The sequence below is a fragment of the Loxodonta africana genome, chromosome 19 (assembly GCF_030014295.1).
Source record: "Loxodonta africana isolate mLoxAfr1 chromosome 19, mLoxAfr1.hap2, whole genome shotgun sequence".
In the NCBI taxonomy this organism is placed as follows: Eukaryota; Metazoa; Chordata; class Mammalia; order Proboscidea; family Elephantidae; genus Loxodonta; species Loxodonta africana.
The window spans coordinates 20206325-20217226 of NC_087360.1; the positions used below are offsets into that span (position 1 = coordinate 20206325).

At 41.1% G+C, this 10902-nt stretch overlaps 1 protein-coding gene across 4 annotated transcripts in view; it reads left to right on the plus strand.

Moving 5' to 3' along the window:
* The window catches only part of FAM222A (family with sequence similarity 222 member A), a 76579-nt gene that overhangs the window by 35663 nt on the left and 30014 nt on the right, over positions 1 to 10902 (plus strand). For 2 of the 4 annotated variants that reach the window (XR_010318594.1, XM_064272340.1), the window contains exon 2: positions 8445 to 8793. The exons of 1 other annotated variant lie outside the window; for it this stretch is intronic. The gene's annotated coding sequence lies outside the window, so the exon portion shown is untranslated. Of the gene's footprint in view, positions 1 to 3004; positions 8794 to 10902 lie in introns of all 4 variants that reach the window. One more of the 4 variants, XM_064272341.1, reaches the window with a different exon arrangement.

Below are 10902 nucleotides of genomic sequence, written 5' to 3' on the forward strand. Positions count from 1 at the left end.
ACCACATTCAAATTGTTGTTCAACTTGTTGTTGTTAGGTGCTGTCAAGTCGGTTCTGACTCATAGCGACCCCATGCACAACAGAATGAAACACTGCCCGGTCCTGCGCCATCCTCACAATCGTTGTTATGCTTGAGCTCGTTGTTGCAGCCACTGTGTCAATCTATCTCGTTGAGGGTCTTCTTCTTTTTCACTGACCCTCTACTTTGCTAAGCATGATGTCTTTCTCCAGGAACTGATCCCTCCTATAACATGTCCAAAATATGTGAGATATAGTCTCACCATCCTCGCTTCTAAGGAGCATTCTGGCTGTACTTCTTCTAAGACCGATTTGTTCATTCTTTTGGCAGTCCATGGTATATTCAATATTCTTCGCCAACACTACAATTCAAATGCATCAATTCTTCTTTGGTCTTTCTTATTCATTGTTCAGCTTTCACATGCATGAGGCAACTGAAAACACCATGGCTTGAGTCTTCAAGGTGACAACTTTGCTTTTAAACACTTTAAAGAGGTCCTTTGCAAAAAAAAAAATTTTTTTTTTTTTTTTTTTGCAATGCGTCTTTTGATTTCTTGACTGCTGCTTTCATGGGTGTTGATTGTGGATCCAAGTAAAATGAAATCCTTGACAACGTCAGTCTTTTCTCCATTTATCTTTATGTTGTTTACTGGTCCAGTTGTGAGGATTTTTGTTTTCTTTATGTGGACGTGTAATCCGTACTGAAGGCTATGTTCTTTCATCTTAGTAAGTGCTTCAAATCTTCCTCACTTTCAGCAAGTGAGGTTGTGTCATCTGTATAATGCAGGTTGTTAATGAGTCTTCCTCCAATCTTGGTGCCCTGTTCTTCTTCATATAGTCCAGCTTCTTGGATTTTCTTTGCTCAGCATACAGATTGAATAGGTATGGTGAAAGGATACAACCTTGACACATACCTTTCCCGACTTTAAACCACACAGTATCCCCTTGTTCTGTTTTTTTTTGAATGACTGCCTCTTAGTTTATGTACAGGTTTCTCATGAGCACAATTAAGTGTTTTGGAATTCCCGTAATTTATTATGATCCACACAGTCGAATGCCTTTGCATAGTCCACAAAGCACAGGTAAACATCTTTGTGTTATTCTGTGCTTTCAGCCAGGAACCATCTGACATCAGCAATGATATCCCTGGTTCCACATCCTCTTCTAAATCCGGCTGAATTTCTGGCAGTTCCCTGTTGATATACTCCTGCAGCCACTTTTGAATGATCTTCAGCAAAATTTTACTTGCATGTGATATTAATGATATTGTTCGAGCATTTCAACAGTCGATTGGCCAGGTAGCTGTCTTCCAAATTTCCTGGCAAAGAGGCTCTGCATCCATTTTTTTTTTTAAATAATTTTTATTGTGCTTTAAGTGAAAGTTCACAAATCAAGTCAGTCTCTCACACATAAACTTATATACACCTTACTACATACTCTCATTTGCTCTCCCCCTAATGAGTCAGCCTGCTCCCTCCTTCCAGTCTCTCCTTTCGTGACCATTTTTCCAGTTTCTAACCCTCTCTACCCTCCTATCTCCCCTCCAGACAGGAGATGCCAACACAGTCTCCAGTGTCCACCTGATACAAGTAGCTCACTCTTCATCAGCATCTCTCTCCAACCCATTGTCCAGTCCCTTCCATGTCTGATGAGTTGTCTTCGGGAATGGTTCCTGTCCTGGGCCAACAGAGGGTTTGGGGACCATGACCGCCGGGATTCTTCTAGTCTCAATCAGACCATTAAGTCTGGTCTTTTTATGAGAATTTGGGGTCTGCATCCCACTGATCTCCTGCTCCCTCAGGGGCTCTCTGTTGCGCTCCCTGTCAGGGCAGTCATCGGTTGTGGCCGGGCACCATCTAGTTCTTCTGGTCTCAGGGTGATGTAAGTCTCTAGTTCATGTGGCCCTTTCTGTTTCTTGGGCTCGTAATTACCTTGTGACCTTGGTGTTCTTCATTCTCCTTTGATCCTGGAGCCTTGTTTTTCGCCAAAGCTTTCAGTGCAGCTTGGACTTCTTCCTTCAGCACCATTGGTTCCTGATCATATTGCTACCTCCTGAGATGGCTGAACGTTGACCAGTTCTTTTTGAGACAGTGACTGTATTCCTTCCATCTTTTGATGCGTCCTGCGTCGTTTACTATTTTCTGCGTAGAATCTTTCACTATTGAAACTCGAGGCTTGAGTTTTTTTCTTCCATTCTTCAGCTTGAGAAACGCTGAGCGTGTTCTTCTCTTTTGGTTTTCTATCTCCAGGTCTTTCCACATGTCATTATAATACTTTACTTTGTTTTCTCAAACTGCCCTTTGAAATCTTCCACTCAGCTCTTTTACTTCATCATTTCTTCCTTTGGCTTTAGCTACTCAATGTTCAAGAGCAAGTTTCGGAACCTCTTCTGACATCCATTTTGGTCTTTTCTTTCCTTCCTATCTTTTTAATGACCTCATGTTTTTTTCATGTATGATGTCCTTGCTGTCATTCCACAACTCATCTGGTCTTCAGTCATCAGTGTTCAATGCGTCAAATCTATTCTTGGGTGGTCTCTAAGTTGGGGTGGGATATACTCAAGGTCATACTTTGGCTTTCATGAAGTTGTTCTAATTTTCCTCAGTTTCAACTTGAACTTGCATCACAACGAAATGTTTCTTGATTTTTCCATCACCATTAACAGAAGCTCAGGGTACCCTAAGCAGTGAGTTCCCCTTTTCCCCTCCCTCCCACTCACCCACCTCTGATAACCTCTGATAAATTTAGGTCTATGTATTTGCTGGAAACCCTGATGGTACAGTGGTTAAGAGTTGGGCTGCTAACCAAAAGGTCAGCAGTTCAAATCTACCAGGCACTCCTTGGAAACCCAGTGGGGCAGTTCTGTCCTGTTGTATAGGGTCGCTATAAGTCAGAATCGACTCAATTGCAATGGGTTTTTATGTATTCACCTATTCTAGATATCTCATGTAAGTGGTATTATACAATGTTTGTCCTATTCTGACAGACTGACTTCACTCAACATGTTTTCAAGGTTCATCCACGTTGTGGTATGTATCAGGACTTCATTTCTCTTTATGGCTGAGTAGTAGTCTATTGTATGTATATGCCACATTTTGTTTATCCATTCGTCTGTTGATGAACACTGGGGTTGTTTCCCCCTTTTGGCTGTGGTGAATAGTTCTGAAATGAATATTGGTGTACAAGTACCTGGCCTTCCTGCTTTTAGTTCTTTTGGGTATATACCTAGAAGTGGAATTGTAGGGTCATGCAAGGTCATAGGGTAGTTTTAAATTAAGTCTAATATGAATAAGGTTAAGCCATTTGATTTTCCTTTGAGCTAATCTTTGTCTCTTCGATTGGGTTGTTTTTGGCCTTATTTATAGGAGCTAGTTGTATATAATGGAATTAGACTTCTGTCTGTGATATGAATTGCAGATGTTTTCCCCAATTTGTCACTTGTCTTTGATTCTGCCATGTAGGACTTTTCTTTGTGCAGTAAAATTTGTCAGTGCTTCTTTTTATGGCTTTTGAGTTTTGTGTCATACTCAGAAAGTGCCTCCTCATGCTGAGATTATTATTTTTTTTTAATTTCCCCAAGGCTTCTTTTAGCTCTTTAATGGTTTTATTTTTTTAAATATATGATCTATAATTGTCTTGTAATTTATGTGGTGTGAAGTGTAAGGTATGGTTCCAAGTGTATTCAAGTATGAGTACCATAGTGTTTTAATCAGCATAGCATTACAATACATTTCAATATTTGGTGGTACTTGTTGCTCTTCGTTATTCTTTTTTTTCCTCTGGAATTTTCGTGGCTGTTATATATTTTTCTGTCTGAGCTGTAGGTTAAAACAAAAATCCTGTTTTTACTGGGATTGCATCAAATTTGTACATAAACTTAGGAAGAATTGACACTTTTATGATGTCTTTAAGTCACCCTGGTGGTGCAGTGGTTAAGTGCTTGGCTGCTAACCAAAAGGTCAAAGGTCAGCGGTTCAAACACACCAGCCGGTTCCACGTTCCACGTTCCACGGGAGGAAAGCTGTGGCAGTCTTAGGAACCCTATGGGGCAGTTCTACTCTGTCCTGTAGGGTCACTGTGAATCAGAATCGACTCAGTGGTCATGGGTTTATTACGATGTCTTTTTCCCTTCGGGAACGTGACGTGCCTTTATTCAGGCCTCTTTTTGTGACCCCCAGGAATGTTTTCATAGTTGTTTCGTTTAGATTCTGTACATTTTTGGGTAAGTTAACTTGTGGATAGTTTATCTTTTTTGGTTGGTCTTTTCTTCTACTACATCTTCTAAATGGAGGTTATTTACATGAAGGCTTTTAAATTCTGCCACATTACTGACATCTTTCATGGTTTGCGATGGTTTCTCAATTTCAGTCTCTTAGGTTTTCCAGGTGTATTTTCACATCATTTGTAAGTGATAATTTTTTTTTTTCTCTAAGTTTTATACCTTAATTTCTTTGTCTTATTTAGTAGTATTGACTGCTATTTCTGGAACAATGAAGAATAACCGTGGTGATAATAGACATTCTTGCTTTGTCCCTGACTTTAACAAGAAGCTTCTAGCACTACCCCATTAAACAAAATGCCACCTTTGGGGTAGATAGATATTTTATCAGTTTAAATAAGTCTCCACTATTCCTGCTTCATTAAGAATGGCAGTTGAACTTTGCCAACTGATTCTTCATTGTCTATGGAGATAATGGTACTTTTTTTCCTTTAATCTGTTAATATGAATAATTATATTAATAGAGTTCTTAATAGTGAACCATCCTTGTATTTCTGAGATTGAACCCCCCTTGGTCATGATGAATATTTTTTTATTGCAGTCATAGTTTCTCAGTGCTGCTATAACAGAAATACCACCAAGTGGGGTGCTTTAGGAAACAAATTTATTTTCTCACAGTTTAGGAGGCCAGAACTCTGAATTCAGGGCACTGACTCTAGGCAAAGGCTTTCTGCTTTGGGGGAAATCCTTGTCTCTTTCAGCTGCGCTTCCTCTGTTCCCATGTCTCCATGTGGGATCAGTCTTTCCCCATTTGTGCTTCCTTGCTCCTTTTAGGTACCCCTGAAAGTGGCTGGGAAACCCTGGTGGCGTAGTGGTTAAGAGCTATGTCTGCTAACCAAAAGGTTGGCGGTTCAAATCCACCAGGTACGGGGGACATTCATTCAGCTCTGTCCTATAGGGTCACTACGAGTCAATGGCAGTGGGTTTGGTTTTTTGTTTTAAGTGGTTGGTTTAAGACATACCCTACACTGATAATAGCCTCCTTAACACAAAAAAGAAAACCCTATTCCCAAACGGGATTACATCTACAGGTATCCCGCACAGGTGTAGGGGTCAGGATTCCAACACATATTTTGAGGGGGGGACACAACTCAATCCATAACAAGTAGTATGCCTGAAATGCTCTTTTATTGGGAATTTTGCCTCAATTTTATAAGTGAGATTGGGCTTTAGTTTTCTTTTGTGGGGACAATTTTTGTTGGGTTTTCCTATGAATATTTTGCTCATTTCATAAAGAGAATGAACGGAAGCTTTCCTTCTTTCGCTATGCTTTGGAACAGTTTATAAATAGAAATAGAAGAATCTCTTTGGTTGGTCCCCCATGAAACCACCTGGGTTAATGCTTTATTTGGGGGGTGAGTAGCTTTTTGATAATTTTCTGTATTTCTTCTGTAAAAATTGGTCTGTTTCATCATTGTATGGCTTCTTGAATGAGCTTCGTAAATGATATGTCTCTCGAAAAGTATCCGTTTTATCCAGGTTGTCATATTTATTTGCATGACATTGAACAAAACAATTTTTTACATTTCACCATTATTTCTTATGTATTTTGTGCTGCTTTCCCTGTTTTTCTTGATTAGGTTAGTTAGCCAGGAGATTACCCCCTCCCCCAAAGAACCATCTTTAAAATTTATTTATTAGTACGTACCATTTTCTGGTTTCTCATTCGTTAATTTATGCCTTTACCTTTATGAATACCTTCTGCTTTCCTTGGTTTCCTATTGTTAATTTCCTGAGTTGGTGACAAATATTTATATTAATAAAAAACACAAAGAAAGGAAAAATTAAGGCTATGAATTCCTTCTGAGCACCCCTTTAGCTGTATCCTATAGGACTTGAAATGTGGTACTTTCATTACTATTTTCTAGATATTTTATAATTTTGGTTTGAGTCCCACCCACCCATGTAGTAGGCGCTTTTGCATTTGGCTGTTTCTAGCTTTATTACATTATGATCAAAAAATGCTACTATTTCTACTTTTTTTGGAGTTTATTGAGGTTTCCCTTGTGATATGAGCTATGATATATATAAGCTTTGTGAATTTTTTTATGGGGACTTGAAAAGAAGGTGTGGCTTCGTTTTCAGGCTTCACAGTTTGGTACGTACCAATTATATCTACCTCATCAACTATGCTAGTTGGGTCCTCTGTATCCCCACTTACCTGTCACAGACAGGGAAACGAATTAAATGTCTACTGCTGATGTGTTCCCCTTTATTTTTCCTTGTGGCACTTAGACCTTTTGCCTTATGTTTTGCTTTGTTATTTAATGCATAGATATTAATAACTGAAATCTTCACCGTGAACTGTACCCCCCCCCTCTTTTTTTGCATTATTTAATACTTTTTGGCCTGGATTGACTTTTATTTATTGTGACAGCAACCTCTGCTTTCATTTGCATTTTCCTTAAACCTTTGCCAATCCTTTCCTTTCAACTGTTCGGAATTACTTTGTTTAGCTGTGACTCATACTGTAGAGTTAGATTAAGCTTTGTGATCCAATTTGAATGTCTTTTTTTATTTCTTTGAGTAGGAGAAGTTAGCCCATTTACATTATCGATATGACAGACGTCTGATCTTAGTTCAGCCACTTTGTATTTTGATTTCATTGCTTTTAAAAGGCTGCTTTGTGTATTTCTACTAATAAGGTCGGTGTTTTTGTTCTAGTGGTTATAACCTTAAATGAGACCCTGATTCTCATTTCTTTATTCTAGTACTTATTACTTCCCCTAAGATGTTGTTAGGTGCTGCTGAGTCAGCTACCCTGTGTACCCCAGAATGAAACACTGCCCGGTCCTGCACCATGCTCACAATCCTTGTTATGCTTGATCCCATTGTTGCAGCCACTCTGTCAGTCCATCTTGGTGAGGGTCTTCCTCTTTTCCACTGACCCTGTACTTTTACCAAGCATGATGTCCTTCTCCAGAGACTGATCCCTCCTGACAACATGTCCAAAGTATGTAAGACGCAGTCTTGCCATCCTTGCTTCTAAGGAACGTTCTGGTTGTACTTCTTCCAAGACGGATTTGTTTCTTCTTTTGGTGGTCCATGGTATATTCAATATTCTTCGCCAACACCACAATTCAAAGTGGTCAGTTCTTCTTCAGTCTTCCTTATTCATTGTCCAGCTTTCCACATGCATACGAGGCAACTGAAAACACCATGGCTTGGGTCAGGCGCACCTTAGTCCTCAGGGTGACATCTTTGCTCTTCAGCATTTAAAGAGGTCCTTTGCAGCAGATTTACCCAATGCAATGCGTCTTTTGATTTCTTGACTGCTGCTTCAGTGGGTGTTGACTGTGGACCCAAGTAAAATGAAATCCTTGACAACGTCAATCTTTTCTCCGTTTATCATGATGTTGCTTATTGGTCCAGTTGTAAGGATTTCTGTTTTCTTTATCTGGAGGCGTAATCCAGACTGAAGGCTGTGGTCTTTGATCTTCATGAGGAAATGCTTCTAGTCCTCTTCACTTTCATCCCTGTGGTGACATTGGCATGTTTACTTTTTTTCTTTGCACATACAGTTCTCTTGGTGTTCATTTTGTACTTTTAAATATAGCTCTGTTACCTGACATCAGCTTTAAATTACATCTTTTGATCCCAACTATTTAAGATGAGGACATCAGTACACTTGTACCTCTGTCCCCTCCCTTCTGTTCTTAGCTAGGTTTGTCGTTAGCTGCTGTGGAGTTGGCTCCCAACTCATGGTGACCCCACACACAATGGGGCGAAACGCTGCCCAGTCCTGCATCATCTCCACCATCAGTAGTGGATTGGACTGTCGTGATCCATAGGGTTTTCTTTGGCTGATTTTTGGAAGTAGATCTCGCCAGGAGTTTCCTTCTGGTTCGTCTTAGCCTGGAAGGTCCACTGAAACCTGTTCAGCATCATAGCAACACGTAAGCCTCCACTGACAGACCAGTGGTGGCCGTGCACACTGGCTGGGAATCAAACCCAGGTCTCCCACATGGAAGGCGGGAATTCTGCCACTGAACCGCCAGTGCTCTCATTCTTAGCTGTGCCGTTACAAGCTCTGAGAGTACAGTAATGGTAATGGTTTTTAGCTTTACCATTACAGTGTGCTCAGGGCTTGTGTAATATTAGCATTTGGTTACGTCAGTACCATCTCCACATTTGCTTCCTTCCCTAGAAAGCAGTCAGTGCTTACACCACAGTTCCGCCCATCACCCGAAGTTCGCCCTCTAGCATATTGCTCAAGAAGGTCTCGTGGGCAAAAAGGCCACATAAGCTGGAGATTCCATCAGCCTGAGACCAGAAGAACTAGATGGTGCCCGGCTACCACCAATGACCACCCTGACAGGGAACACAACAGAGACTCCCTGACGGAGCAGGAGAAAAGTGGGGTACAGAACTCAAAGTCACATAAAAAGACCAGAACTTAATGGTCTGAGACTAAAGGAACCCCAGAGGACATGGCCCCAGGACTCTTTGTTAACCCAGAACTGTGACCACTCCCGAAGTCAACTCTTCAGACAAAGGTGAGACTGAACTCTAAAACAAAAGATAATATTCATGAGGAGTGTGGCTCTTAGTTCAGGCAGGTAGTTTAGGCAGGTACAGGAGACTAAATGGGCAGCTCCCGTCCGGAGGGCAGAATGGGAGGGCAGAAAGGGATAGGAGCTGGCTGAATGGACACAGGGTATCCTGGGTGGAAAGGGGAAGCATGCTGTCACATTGTGGGGACTGCATCTAGGGTCATGTAATAATGTGTGTATAAATTTTTATATGAGAAATCAACTTGAGCTATAAACTTTCCCCAAAAGCACAATTAAAAAAAAAACTTCTCATGGAAACAGTACTCCTGGAGTTCCCGGACGTCTGGAACAGCCTTATCTGTTGCCCTTCAACTTGAATGAGTACAAAAGTCCTGGGTCACTTTGTTTCCTTGAGGATTTTGTAGGCTTTGTTCTTCTCTCTTCGAATATTGAGTGTTGCCATGGAGAAGCTGAATGAAGCAGGTCTGATTTTCTTCCCTTACGTGTGACTTTGATCTTTCCCTCTCTTTCCTGTCCAGTTACTTGACTAGGATGTGTCTTGGGGTTGACCATTCAGAGTATTTTTCCTGGGAACACAGTCCTGGGCCCTCTCAACCTGCAGGGTCAAGGCCTGTACCATTTCCGCTTTGTTCCGTGGGGATCCACTCAGTAGTATTGGATCTCTTTTACCTGTTCTTTCCCTAGACACCTTTTTTCTGATTAATCTTTTCTGATTCCCTGTTTGCTTTTCATTTGGCTCGCTCTTCTAACTTCTGCCTACATTCTCAGCACCTTGTTTTCCTCGTTGCTCATTCCATTTCCCCTACTTTAGCAGAAAGTTCCTTTCTTCTACCCTTGTGTATCTGCCTTTTGTTTTTTGCTCTGCAGGAATAGTCGATTATTACGTTTTTTCCTTCATGATGAAATGTTTAGCCATTAATTTTCCTCTCTTCTGTGGTTACATTTTTCGGGTGGGAAGTGTTTTTTGCCTACCATTTACGTACGCTTTGCCCTTCCTTCATTTTTCTTACATATTTTTTTTATCACATTCTACGCTGGTTCAATTTTGATTCCTTCATCATGAGTCAAAAACGACTTGAGGCACCCAAAGACAAACACCACCTTTGAAGGAGGTGGAGTTTTCTCAGCCTAGCTTTTTGCAGGCTGTTCAGGCTGGGGAAAAAGGCCAGGGCCATGTCCTGGGCTAAATGGAATTTTTCATATGACCCAGAGTTTCGTGTTTTGCAGTCATTTATTCTTTATTTCTCTCCAGTTGTCTCAGATATAAATTAGTACCAGTATCGAGTCGACTCTGACTCATGGCGACCCCGTACACATCAGAATAGAACTGTGCTCCATACAGTTTTCAGCGGCTGTTTTTTCAGAAGTATATCACCAAGCCTTATATCACCAAGCCTTTCTTCTGAGTTATCTTTGGGTGGACTCAAACTTCCAGCCTTTCGGTTAGCAGCTAAGTGCATTAACTGCTGGCACCACCTAGGGACTTCCAGACATAAATCCCATTGCCGTCGAGTTGATTCTGACTCATGGCAACTGTATAGGACAGAGGAGAGCTTTCCCATAGTTTCCAAGGCTATAAATCTTTATGGAAGCAGATGGCCCCATCTTTCCCCCACAGAGCAGCTGGTGGGTTTGAACCATCGACCTTTTGGTTAGCAGCTGAGTGCTTAACCACTGCACCACCAGAGTTCCTTCCCAGCACCTACAAATATGGCTTATCTGGGTGATTTCTGATCTAGCCCTACTTCCTTTGCTCTTTGGAACGAAGTTGGGTGGAGGGAAGCCCCAGTTCCACTGCTGCAAATAAGGGGTTTGGGTTTTATACTCCAGGGTGTGCCCCTCACCTTTGGGGAGTATTCGCTGCTGGCTCTTTCTGAAGCGATGGCACCTTCTCTCTGCTTTCTCCCACAGCCTTGTTCCATCTCAGCTGCTTTTGGCAGCTTCTCTCTCCATGTTTTGTTTAGGGGGTTAGCTTATCTATCTCCTAAAAAAAATAAAAAAAAAAAAAAATATATATATATATATATATTTTTTAGGTAGTTTAGCCAAAAATGGAATTTGTGTTTTCGTTGCATGTTCCTTTCAGATTAT